Genomic DNA, 11,116 nt, shown 5'->3' with positions numbered 1-11,116 from the left:
CGAAACTGCATTTTTCGGCATTTTCGCAAAATATCCTCGACAAAGCCTGCTAGCGGAGATTAATCAGCATTACCATGTTGTTAAACGCGAGTCTATCGGATCGGTCGCTCGATCGGTCGACGATCTCTCGACACTTTGTGGTTCAGGATCGATATTTCGAATCTGTCCTCGCGGAATTCCGGGATCTTTGATCCGCGCTGCACTCCGCGCGAGAGTACACTGGAATACATTGGACGCGTTGGAATGAGTAATTCGTGGTTCGGCGGAGTTTGACAGTTCGCTAAAAAGCTCTCTGCCGCGCCCGCAGGAAGTGAGTTGACAGTCAGGAGAATGCGTATACGCGCACATTCTGGCGCCGCCGCGGACAATGGTGTTCATTAATGACGCTTGAAACTCGTTCCGCGGATATATTGTCGTAATATTAAAATGCGAACAAAACGTCTCTCTTTTTAGTGTTATTTCTTAACATTAACGCACCGTTATCGTTCGTCTCTCACAGTCCTATTGTTTCTCCTCTTGTTGATTCTCCGATTTTTAAAATTGTTTCTTCTAATATACGACCGCGACGATAGCACTTACTTAAATTAGTGACACTTAATTGACATCGCAACGCGGACGATATTAATTTCACGCAATTGGCAACGTAGTAATATGTCCATGAATAAATATTTGTCGTACAAAGGAATCAATTTGATCTTGCAGAGGCATGACGAAACGTAGGCATGCAAAAAAGGTCATTAGGAACCCCATTGATGGACGGGATTGCGACGGGATGCGACTGTTTCGCGTTTCGCCGGAAGCATATACGTTGGAAGCGTGTGCGTGGGTCGCGTGCACACCCTGGTTAGAGGTGAGGACGTCAGCCGACCCGAGTCGTGCGGAAATCCCGGGAATATTTGAGCAGCGAATGTCTAAGCAGCGTCGGATATCATCAGACCGTCTGATACCTCGCCGCTCTGACAGCGGGTCGTCGACGTGTGTAAAGTTAGTCGGCGTGACAATGATAGCGCGCGAGAAACTCGGCGGAAAATTACACGTGTTTTCTGCCGCGCGCGCGGACGGGGGAATAATTACGCATTGGCCGGAAATGCAAGTTTCATGTTTTCGAAATATAAATTCTGATTAGAAATCCCGTAATGTCATGAGCTTATAAATGTATATGCCCCGTGGCGTAATTCAAATATTCATCGGTGCCGGCGACGGCGAGGCTAATAAAGTTGGGAAAACCCGTTGTGAATTTGTATACTGATAAATTTTATAAAAACTACCCTCTACCCCACACGAGAGAGAGAGAGAGAGAGAGAGAGAGAGAGAGAGAGAGAGAGAGCCTAGCGTAATTTCATATATACTCGCATGACTTCTTGAAAATAAAATGTTGCTATTTAACTTTAAATTTAATTTGGGGGATTAAATTTAAACGCATTTGAAAACGAGACGCTGGCGTTTTAACTCTTATTAACTAACGCTTTATCTGTTACTTCGTCAAAAGATTCCATCACAAAAGAACGCAAACGCAATGTGAAATTTTGAATTGCACATTGCCGCTTCAATGTCGCTTACGGGCTATATTTGCTCGTTGGAGATATAACTGGAGGTGTGCACAATCCGAGTATATGATTTCTCTGCCGCTTATATACGTATAAAATAATAAGATACGATCAAAATGCCGTTAAAGCGCGGGACGCAGTTTGAAACGGACGCGCGTTTGGAACGGCGGCGGCAATTAATTGCGGAGTGGAATTGCTCTCTGTTACGGGAAAAATCGCGGATAATGCTTTTCCGCGCCGCCGCGCCGCAACGTTTAAAGCGCGGCACGAGCTACACGATGGGATAGGGATAGGTATGTACGTGAGATTACTTTGGACTTTCAGTTAACGCACGGCTTTGAAACAAGGTGCCGCGGCCTGTTTCCCCTGCGCGCTGCCGGCAAACTTTAATTTAATTCGCGCTCATACGTCAGGCATATTGCAGACTCGTTGCCTGCTATTTCAGACCGGAGAGCGATAATCAGCCGGCGCCTTCTTCGCGAACGGCCCCCCGTCGAGTGTCTTGGAGATGTTTCGTCGCGTCTTACGAGATATCTCGGAGTCAGACTATTGAGAAAGCCTGATTAATTTGACGTCTCTATCTAATGCTTTCTCCGAAAAGCACGAATAGCAAGAACGAGAGGATTTTTTCTGGTTTTTAGCTGATATAACTTTTAACGATAAAAATAGCAATTATAAATTTTTCAGCGTTGTCTTGAAATAAAAGCGCTAATTATTGCATTTATTATAGACATTACGCTAATTGATGCTATAATACTTTAGATCGCACAACGTATGACACTTTTAAAATCATTTTCGTTATTTATTCGTGACGATCGTAAAATTGCCGCTTGATATAAAAGGTGCGTTATTTACGTCACATGCAGAATCTTAGCCACTGAGAATTTATCTCGCGCTTTATCAATTCGATATGGGAAATACCGGAAATGCCGGAAACGGATCGCCCGCTCGAAATATGAGAAACGTTCTCACGAAACGAGGCAAAAATCTTTAAATCATCGCGCAGGCAACGTTACGCGCTAAATATCCGAACGAGCACACAAACTTCAACGATATAATCGGGTTACGCGTAATTATTTTGTCGCTCGTACGGTATACGTGCGGGTAGGTACATATACACATTGAAATTCCGTCGAGCGGAGAGCGGGCGTGAAAAAATTTTTAAACGCAAAACTAATGGTTATTCGCCGCGCACACGGAGTAATTAGAACTTTTCCGCGCTAATGCTAAACTGATTGGGAAACGCCCGTCCGTGTACAGGACTCGCTTCACACACGTACACACCAATACGCGCGCATACAGTCTGGCAGAATGAATTTGAGAACCAGTCGGAGCACGGGGGAAACAAGATTAGGCGGCTAACTTTGTTTGCCAGAACCAATCAGCAGGCCCAAGAATCTCAACTCGGCCCGAGTACATTCTTCTCGAATTAAGATGACTTCCGTAATGTAGTTCGTGATTGAAATAATTATATATACCGTTGTCTATCTCATCGGAAATGATGTTAATTAATATTCCGCAATTTTGCAATTTCACAGTATCTGCGATTGTATTCCTTCTGAGAAATTAGTTATGGTCCAAATTCGATCAGCGTAAACATCAGAAGTCTTATCGATGACGTGTTTTTACGACCGAAAGTAAACTACGAACTTTACACAAATATATACTTTTCTCGTGCCGCGACTTGAATAGTATACGCGCCGGATTTAGTATAGAGTTATAGTCAAACGACGATGAGATAATTCCTATGGGCGCGCGCGCGCTGCGAACGGGGGTTTAATAAAAAGCGGAGTCGCGGAGAAAGTGGCTTCCCGAGGTTATCGCCGCTCGTAAACGCCCGGGGAATATACCCGATTATGGAAAATCCTGTCTGCGACTCTTCTTTTCCCTTTGCGCGAGCCCCTCTTTCTCTCCCGCCTTTTACCGCCGCTGTCTTACACATTTCGCCAGACGTCTCTTCACCGGGCGTCTTCTCCACGTGGCTCGCGAGAGAGCAGCCTTATCCCGGATTCTCGGCGTACCCCGTGCGCGGGACCGCAGACACACACGGAGGTCGTCGTCGGCGGGCGCGGGAGGATCGGTCGTAGGATCGCGTAGTAACGCGAGGTCGAATCAGGGGAGAATGGACCACCCCCTGTTATCAGCTCGGAACCAGCCTTCCCCGAGTCGACAAATTACTACATCCCCACCAGCGTCCCATTCCGGTACCAAATCAAGCCGATCTCTCCTACCGCCGGTTCGCCTGTGTCTTTTCCTTGTCCCATCTCCCTCGCGACACTCGCTGCTTGCCGCCTGGTGCCAAGGTCGAAGTATCAACGGTACATTATGGTATAAGCTCACTCTCGGAAATTAGGAACCGTTCCATTATTTGATGAGGAGCAAGTTTCAACATTGCGACCGCGATTTGAGGACTCGCGGCATTCTTTTCTATCGATCTCTCATCTATAGAACATGGCCAGAAAAAAAAGATATCCGATTAATTTAGAACAGCGTTAAGCCACGTTGCTGCGACCAGGTTTCTGAGCAATTTATTGGAGAAAGAAGCGATTCCTATTTCCTCTCTCGAGCTTTTAGCTTTCTTAAAGATGGAAAATTTTCCATCCATGAAGATATCGTTAATAAACCTCAACCATTTTCTTCCCTCTTGTCGGCGTGGTGCATGGAGACGAGTGTGAGAGAGAGAGAGAGAGAGAACGGCGGAATAAGGGGCGTCTGCACGGGGCGGGATAAGGTGAAATGACCCCGAAACGTATGGCCTCTGATTTATAAAGGAAATAATTTCGCGGGGGCAATCCTTTACGTCGAGTACCCGGAACGTGCGAGAGAGGAAGGAGGGCGAGAGGGAGGGAGAGTGGCTGCATGGGTACGGCCGCTCATCTCCCTTAAAATTCATTACCTCGACTAATAGCGACGTTTAATATCTGGTCGCGGGCCGGACGTTTTACGGTAGATCACTCTAATACACGGAAACTATGACAATATCTCCGGCACCGCGCAATCAGCAATTACCCGCGGATTTTTCACCGTTCTCGTCTATTTCGGCCTCGCTGCTTTCGCGGTTTTTTAATTACGCGTCTATCGAGTGTGCAAATAAAAAATGCGATATTGAATAGCATTTTTAATTAAGTTAAATGGGATTGGATTACGAGCAACAGAGTTTAGCGCTATTCGCGCGCGCGCGTGGCACCGAGAATACAGATCTCTTAATATAACATAATCTTCAGCTGTCACACGGATGTCGCGATCGATTTACTCGCCTTTTACCGTGACGTTTAATTTAAAGCGCCAATTTAGCATTGATCTCGACTAATAGGCAATTACCTCGCGACCCTCCATTAATTAGCCGAACCTTGTTACGGACGCGCGTGGAAAAAACATGGACGCGAGTTGACACAATTAGCTCATCGTGCGTGAGCTTTTTTGAAATTTAGTTTTGCCTGTGTATATATCGCGTTCGATTGCAACATAACCGTTCGTTTTACAGCGACGAGTCGCTTAAATACGCCGTCCCGTCGTCGCGAGAACGCGTTTTCAGGATGCCAAGTCACTTTGCCGGGCGAGATGTAACATTTATGCCGCGCGAATGTCAGAATTACGCGGCGAATTTTTTTTCTCCCGCCCCGGTTTTCGTGCTCTCTCTCTCTCTCCACCCATCAGCCGGAGGTGGCTCGACTTCCGCGCGATAGCTCGCGGCGGATTGTAGTAAATTTTTTAATTTCTTACCGCGCGCGGCTGCGTTCCGAGATGGAGGTAATGAAAACACACCGTCACGCCTAAGTTTCCCTCTTGGTCCTTTGCATATTACATGAGGTTTTTGTTAGCGCTAGATTTTAAGTACTGATAAGACATGACAAAAGAGGGAAAGAGACTCGAACTCGAATCAAGATTTTTAGGTGTTAGTAAAGAAAATTCTCACATTTGACATTCTTTTTTTTTTTCCCCGAAGGGAATAATTTACATCGAGAACTGTCTTGAAGACATCCCGAGGAGGCAATGCCGTATTATTTGAAGAGAAATAAAACCACGGCAATTGTTTGTAAAATACGCATTTGCTATTATTAACACTGTATCAGTAATCGGATTGAGTTCAATTATTTTCCGCTATATATATATAAAATAAATTGAAGAGGAGAAAAAAGAAAACATCTTTACACATTTCGTACAGTAAGAAAGAGACGGCGCTACGTTTGTCCTTGCCGAAGAAAGCCACGCGGAAAAAAAAGGAATAGAAAAGTTGATGAAATATTGGAGAGCGGATTACACGGGACAATATTCTGTTGTAAACCGTTTCTCCCATCCACCCTATACGTCGTCAAATAGATACTGGTTGCACATACTCCATCGCGTATCATATTTCTCGTTATTCTCGTCACCCGCTTGATCGTCTCCATTTCTCCGTTTATGACTATTTGTTCGTTTTATCTACTTTCTAGATATTTTCTTCTTCTTATTATACATTTGACTCATCATTATAGATTTATATAAAAATAATTTGATATTAACAATTTTATTGGCGTATGCGTATATGTATGTATACACATATCTATTTCTTTGAGATGCAGGTAGTGATATGAACTCGAAATACTTCAAATCGCTTAAAAAATTCTAAATTATTTCAAGTCTTATTTGAGAAATAAAAAAAATTGTTGAATAAATATTTTGAAAGTTTTAAATATATTAAAAATTGCATATATTTTTTAATATTTCTTCTCTATAAATTTTCTACTCTTTTTAAAAATAATTTAGAAACTAAATAAAGATAGACACAGACATTGAACATTTCATTTTTAAGAGTTCTAACATTATACAAATATTCAAGCTTCATTTCAAGGGAAAATTAGTTAGAGATTCAAGAGATTCATGATTTTGAGAAATTTGAAAGGTTTTTTTTTAGAACTTCTGCTTTGGAGCGATGTTTGAATTTTCATTTGATTAAATTGTTTGAAAATTTTTTAATGAACGGTTCGAATGCCCACCACGGGACACGACCGTTCCGAGAATTAAGCCCGAACTGGCCTCCGGTTCGAAAATCGTCCGGGTGAGATGTGGGGTGCGAAAACCTAATCCGAATTACATCGATGTTTTGAGCAGGATTTATTGGCAGGCGAACGTGCCAAATCGCCGAACACTTTTCACTCGGCCAGCCGGTCAGGTCGGAAATAAGTTAGGTCCTCGCGCAAGACTCTGGAATTGTCGGTCGATGCGGACACGTAAGTTTATTTAAATCAAGGAACGAATTACGCGAAGCGTGGAGACATCAATGATCGATTAGCATACGGCCGGGACAAAATTCTGGCCGTTTATCAATATCACCTTTCGGGAGCGTTTCGGCGCGTCGTCGTTCGCTCGTCGATAATAAACGACTTCTGCAACTCGTTCTTTCCTCTGCGTGTCTCGGCAATTCTCTCCTCGCAATTAAATCGACTGCAGGAAAAAATTCACGGACGAAACAAAAACCGTCCGGTTTCCCTTCTTCCTCTTCGAGATTTTGATAGAAAAAACACCTCGAGATTAAATTTTAAACTTTCAGCGTATGCGTATATTAGTATTCAAAGTTCAAAATATCGCGAAACAATGCATTGATTTCGTTGTTGCATTTTTATGAAATTATTGCTCCGTGTTATTGCAAGTCGGCGGATTACGGTAACCGCGATATACGCCTTTATTTACCGCTAAGTGATACTAATGATCGTTTTGTGCGAAGGCTCGAAATGGATTGCTATATATGCATCGGATTAAACGCGAATTATTATGAATATTTATATCAGCATTTTCCATCGCACTTTATGAATTTATTTCGACGTTCGATAAACTCGATTTTCCAGTGAATACATTTATCTGGCCAATCATTATTCGATCACAGAGAGACGGCATTACACAAATTGTAATTTCAATTTTACAATGCATTGTTAACGATTGTAGCGCAATCGTGACGATCGTGAAAGAGAATTGTTCGTTCGCACATTCTTGAAACGATAACTTTTATGAAACTGAAATTGAAATGCGAATTCTTTATATGAAACTGATATTTTAGATCCCGGCGCGTTTTTTTAAATTACCGATTTAATTGAGCGAGACATTGTTCTTCCGCCGCGCTGGAGCTTGTCAGAGTTTCCACGTTCCTGAATATCCGACTATCATCGCTTTCCCCACCGTTCTTCTTCCTTTTTTCAGCTGCTTGTTAAACGGGCAGTTATCGGCCGGGATATTGGCGGCCGTGAAAGCCGGGAATGGCCGCGATGACGACTATTAGCCAAGTTTCACTGTGTCCGCTCATCCTCCGCGGCGCGATATTCAACCGAAATTCCGACGCGTCGTCGTCGCGACCGACGTGAAGCGAAGAAGCGGCGAGAGAGAAAGGAGATGGAGGGGGGAAAAAAGTAGAAATAACATACGACTTGACGAGTTGGCGCGACGTTTATTAGACATTAAGTAGTAATACGGACGAACGGGTCGGACGGGACTAGCTGGGTAATAACGGACGGGTTAGGAGAGCCGTCATACTAATTGTAGTAATTCCGGCATCCACTTTGGATATTTAATTAAGTTTCCGCTGACAAGCATCTACTTACTGAGAGGGAAGCGCGCGGGGCCCCGAGGTTCTTACTCTCGGTACACACTGCGCTCTGCTCTCTCGTCTTATTCCTATATACCTATCGTCCTCGTCCTTGTCGTCGTCGTCGTCGTCGTTGTCATCGTCGTCGCTTAAAACTGCTACGTAACCTACCGACCTGCTTAACTGCCGACTCGAAACCCGCGTGGCTCACTAATTATTTACTGTATATGGATTCACGTGCACATCGCCGTTGGGACCCGAGATGCGAGACAACAAGGAAGACTATGCGACGGTCCCATGTTTTCCTTCCGGTCGGAAAAAATTCCGTTCCGTTCCAGCAATTGCAGCAGCGCGGGCTGTCGGACGAAATGGAACACCGCCGTACTATTTCGTTGCCGTGTTTAATCGCGTCATCGAACAACGGGAGTGCAAACAATGCGAAAGCGAGAACTGTGATCTGTCGTGACAGGGAAAAGGAAACAAATTCGCAGACGAAAACGATCGAAGAAAGTTTCTCAAACTGCGATGGAACTTAAAACGAGTATTACGAGTTTCTATAGTCCTTCTTTGTAACATCCTGTGTATTTTAGTATGACGCGACGAGCCGTTTTTCATCGCGGCGACACTGTATGCGCCGATAATCCGAGACGGTCCTCAGGCATTCGAGAGTAATTTATAAATGGTACGTCTGGAGAGCGAAGACGATTGGCTATATAGCTACCTAAATATCGTGGCGCGCGCCGCGCGGACGATCCTTCTCTGTGCCAGCCACGACGGTATTCCTTCTATTATCTATTGTTCAGGCCAAGATTTTAGTGAGGCAGTATATAAGAGGAGCCAGACATATACATACATACATATACACACACGTACACACACACACACACCTACACACGAATGCGGTCTCCCATTCGATTTCGTAAAGTATGAAGCTATCAAGGGCAATGGTCCGAGAAGGCCGGCGCAATTACCAATAACTCTTTGACGTGCTCTGTCTACGTTTCCCTCTTGCCACTCGAAACATTTTCTTGTCCCAGTATCGTTCCGTCGAAAATTCGCGCGGAACATTCCCATCTATGGCGACGAACGATCGTCCTCGTTTAACTTTACATGACGATCTTAAAATGCAGTAGTTGTAGTATATATGTAGTAGTATATGCAGTAGTTATTATTGGCGACAATTATTACCTCACCCTCCTTTTTCTATATTATTATCGATACATATCTAAATCTCATCGACGCGCGGACTTCGCGCAGTGATTGCCAATTAACATAAATACTTTAGCAACCAAATTAAACGTACGGCTCATATATTATAATTGCATTTTCCAAATTGAATTTTCCAATTATCAATAGCGCAATTAATATTGCGCGGAAGTTAAGTTTTCATCGTGCTGTTCTCGTTAGACAATAGATGTGAAAGACTAAATTTATGGAATGGCATTATTTCCAAAAGTACATGATTGTGTACAAGGAATTTCAAAACCACCGAATAACGCCATCCTTTTAATAACGGATTTTGATCAAATCGAGAGTCAATTTTTCCTTAGCGAAAATGCAGATAAAGGTCGGTATTGCAGCTTTCCAATTTTGAGTATCATATATTTTTGCAAGTGCGCCTATAATTAAAATTAGAATTAAAATTAAAATTCTTTTCAACTTCACTTTAAATTAATTGAAGAATATGGTTTTTGTTATTTATTTGATTTTTCAAAATTCAGTCAAAAGCAATTTTTCTTCAATCGCTTATAACTCGATTATTGATCATTAATTTTCATTAAGAAATAATCGAAATTAATTGAAAAAATCTGCCACTGTTATATAGAAATGAGGAAGTTTTATTCGCTGGCACAACTGCCGCGAGAATCTTACATTTGCGTGATGACTCTCACATCACATCCGCGACTCGTCGAAGTTTTATTCTACTAATCGATCGGTCTGTGCCGCGGTCAAGCTGTGGGGCTGCTCTCTTCTTTTCGCTCGGATGAATTTCCTCAGTTAGGTAGTCCTCGCTACCGGATTCGTAATGGAAACAGTGCAAGTGCGAGGATAAGAGGGATTCTCTCCGATGCCTCCCGCTGCTTTCGCTGCTAACGCACCACCGCTGTGTTCTCATCTCTGCTCCTCGAGCACCTATCTACTCCTTCGTCGGATAGATACGGATAGAAATCATACTTAGCGGTCTCTGGCGCTAGGCTTCCATTGTTTACCGAATATCGAAATCGCATCGGAATACGATATAGAATGGTAGAACGTTGAAGATCAATCCTGCGGCTTCCTGCGCGGGCTGAAGTGAAAGAAGTCGGATCTGGTCAGACGCGAGTCAGCAGTACGATTTACGGTCAGCGGATTGCAGCAGCTGTATAACTGAGAAATTCATCTGAAGAAAAGTACGTATTGTGAAAAAGTCAGACATGAAATTCTCAAATATTATAGTTACTAAAAAATACGAGAGTGAGTCAATAATTATCCATATTCTATTTCTATAATTTAATAAGGCAACTGTAGAGAGGGTATCCATTATTTTTCAACATAGTTCCCTTGCTTTTCAATGCGGTTGTTCCAGCGTTCCACAAGCTTGTTGTACATATATACCCGTAAAAAATATTTTTGGTTTGTCTCTCGGTCATATACCTATGCACCGCTTCTACCATATACCGCTGTCCATGCCGTTCAAACGCTTCAGAAACTAGGTTTCGAGGTATTGGAATATTCTGCATATAGTTCAAGTCTCGCTCCCTCGAGTTACTATCTACTTGGTCCACTTAAAGATGTCTTAAGAGGTCGTCGATTTGCCACAGACCAAATGTACAAGAAATGGTGTATTTGATTGTATGTTCTCTATTGCTGTACAAATATAAATTATAGAAATAGAGTGGAAACAATTATATTGATTCATTCTCATATTATACATGTGAAAAAAAGCCTACAAACTTTCTTAAAAAACTACAAATTTCTTGTGTTGTAGAGATGATGAGGATTTTTCTTGCGTGGAAATACATATTAGTATATT

At 43.0% G+C, this 11,116-nt stretch overlaps 1 protein-coding gene across 4 annotated transcripts in view; it reads left to right on the top strand.

The window, feature by feature from the left end:
- Positions 1-11,116, top strand: part of Scgdelta (sarcoglycan delta) — a 305,491-nt gene that overhangs the window by 78,488 nt on the left and 215,887 nt on the right. The gene's annotated exons all lie outside the window — the stretch shown is intronic.

Source organism: Temnothorax americanus, unplaced genomic scaffold (assembly GCF_048541705.1).
Source record: "Temnothorax americanus isolate GAGA-0224 unplaced genomic scaffold, ASM4854170v1 Scaffold33, whole genome shotgun sequence".
Lineage (NCBI taxonomy): Eukaryota > Metazoa > Arthropoda > Insecta > Hymenoptera > Formicidae > Temnothorax > Temnothorax americanus.
Note: the sequence above shows the minus strand (reverse complement) of the source record. Positions and strands in the feature narration are given on the sequence as shown.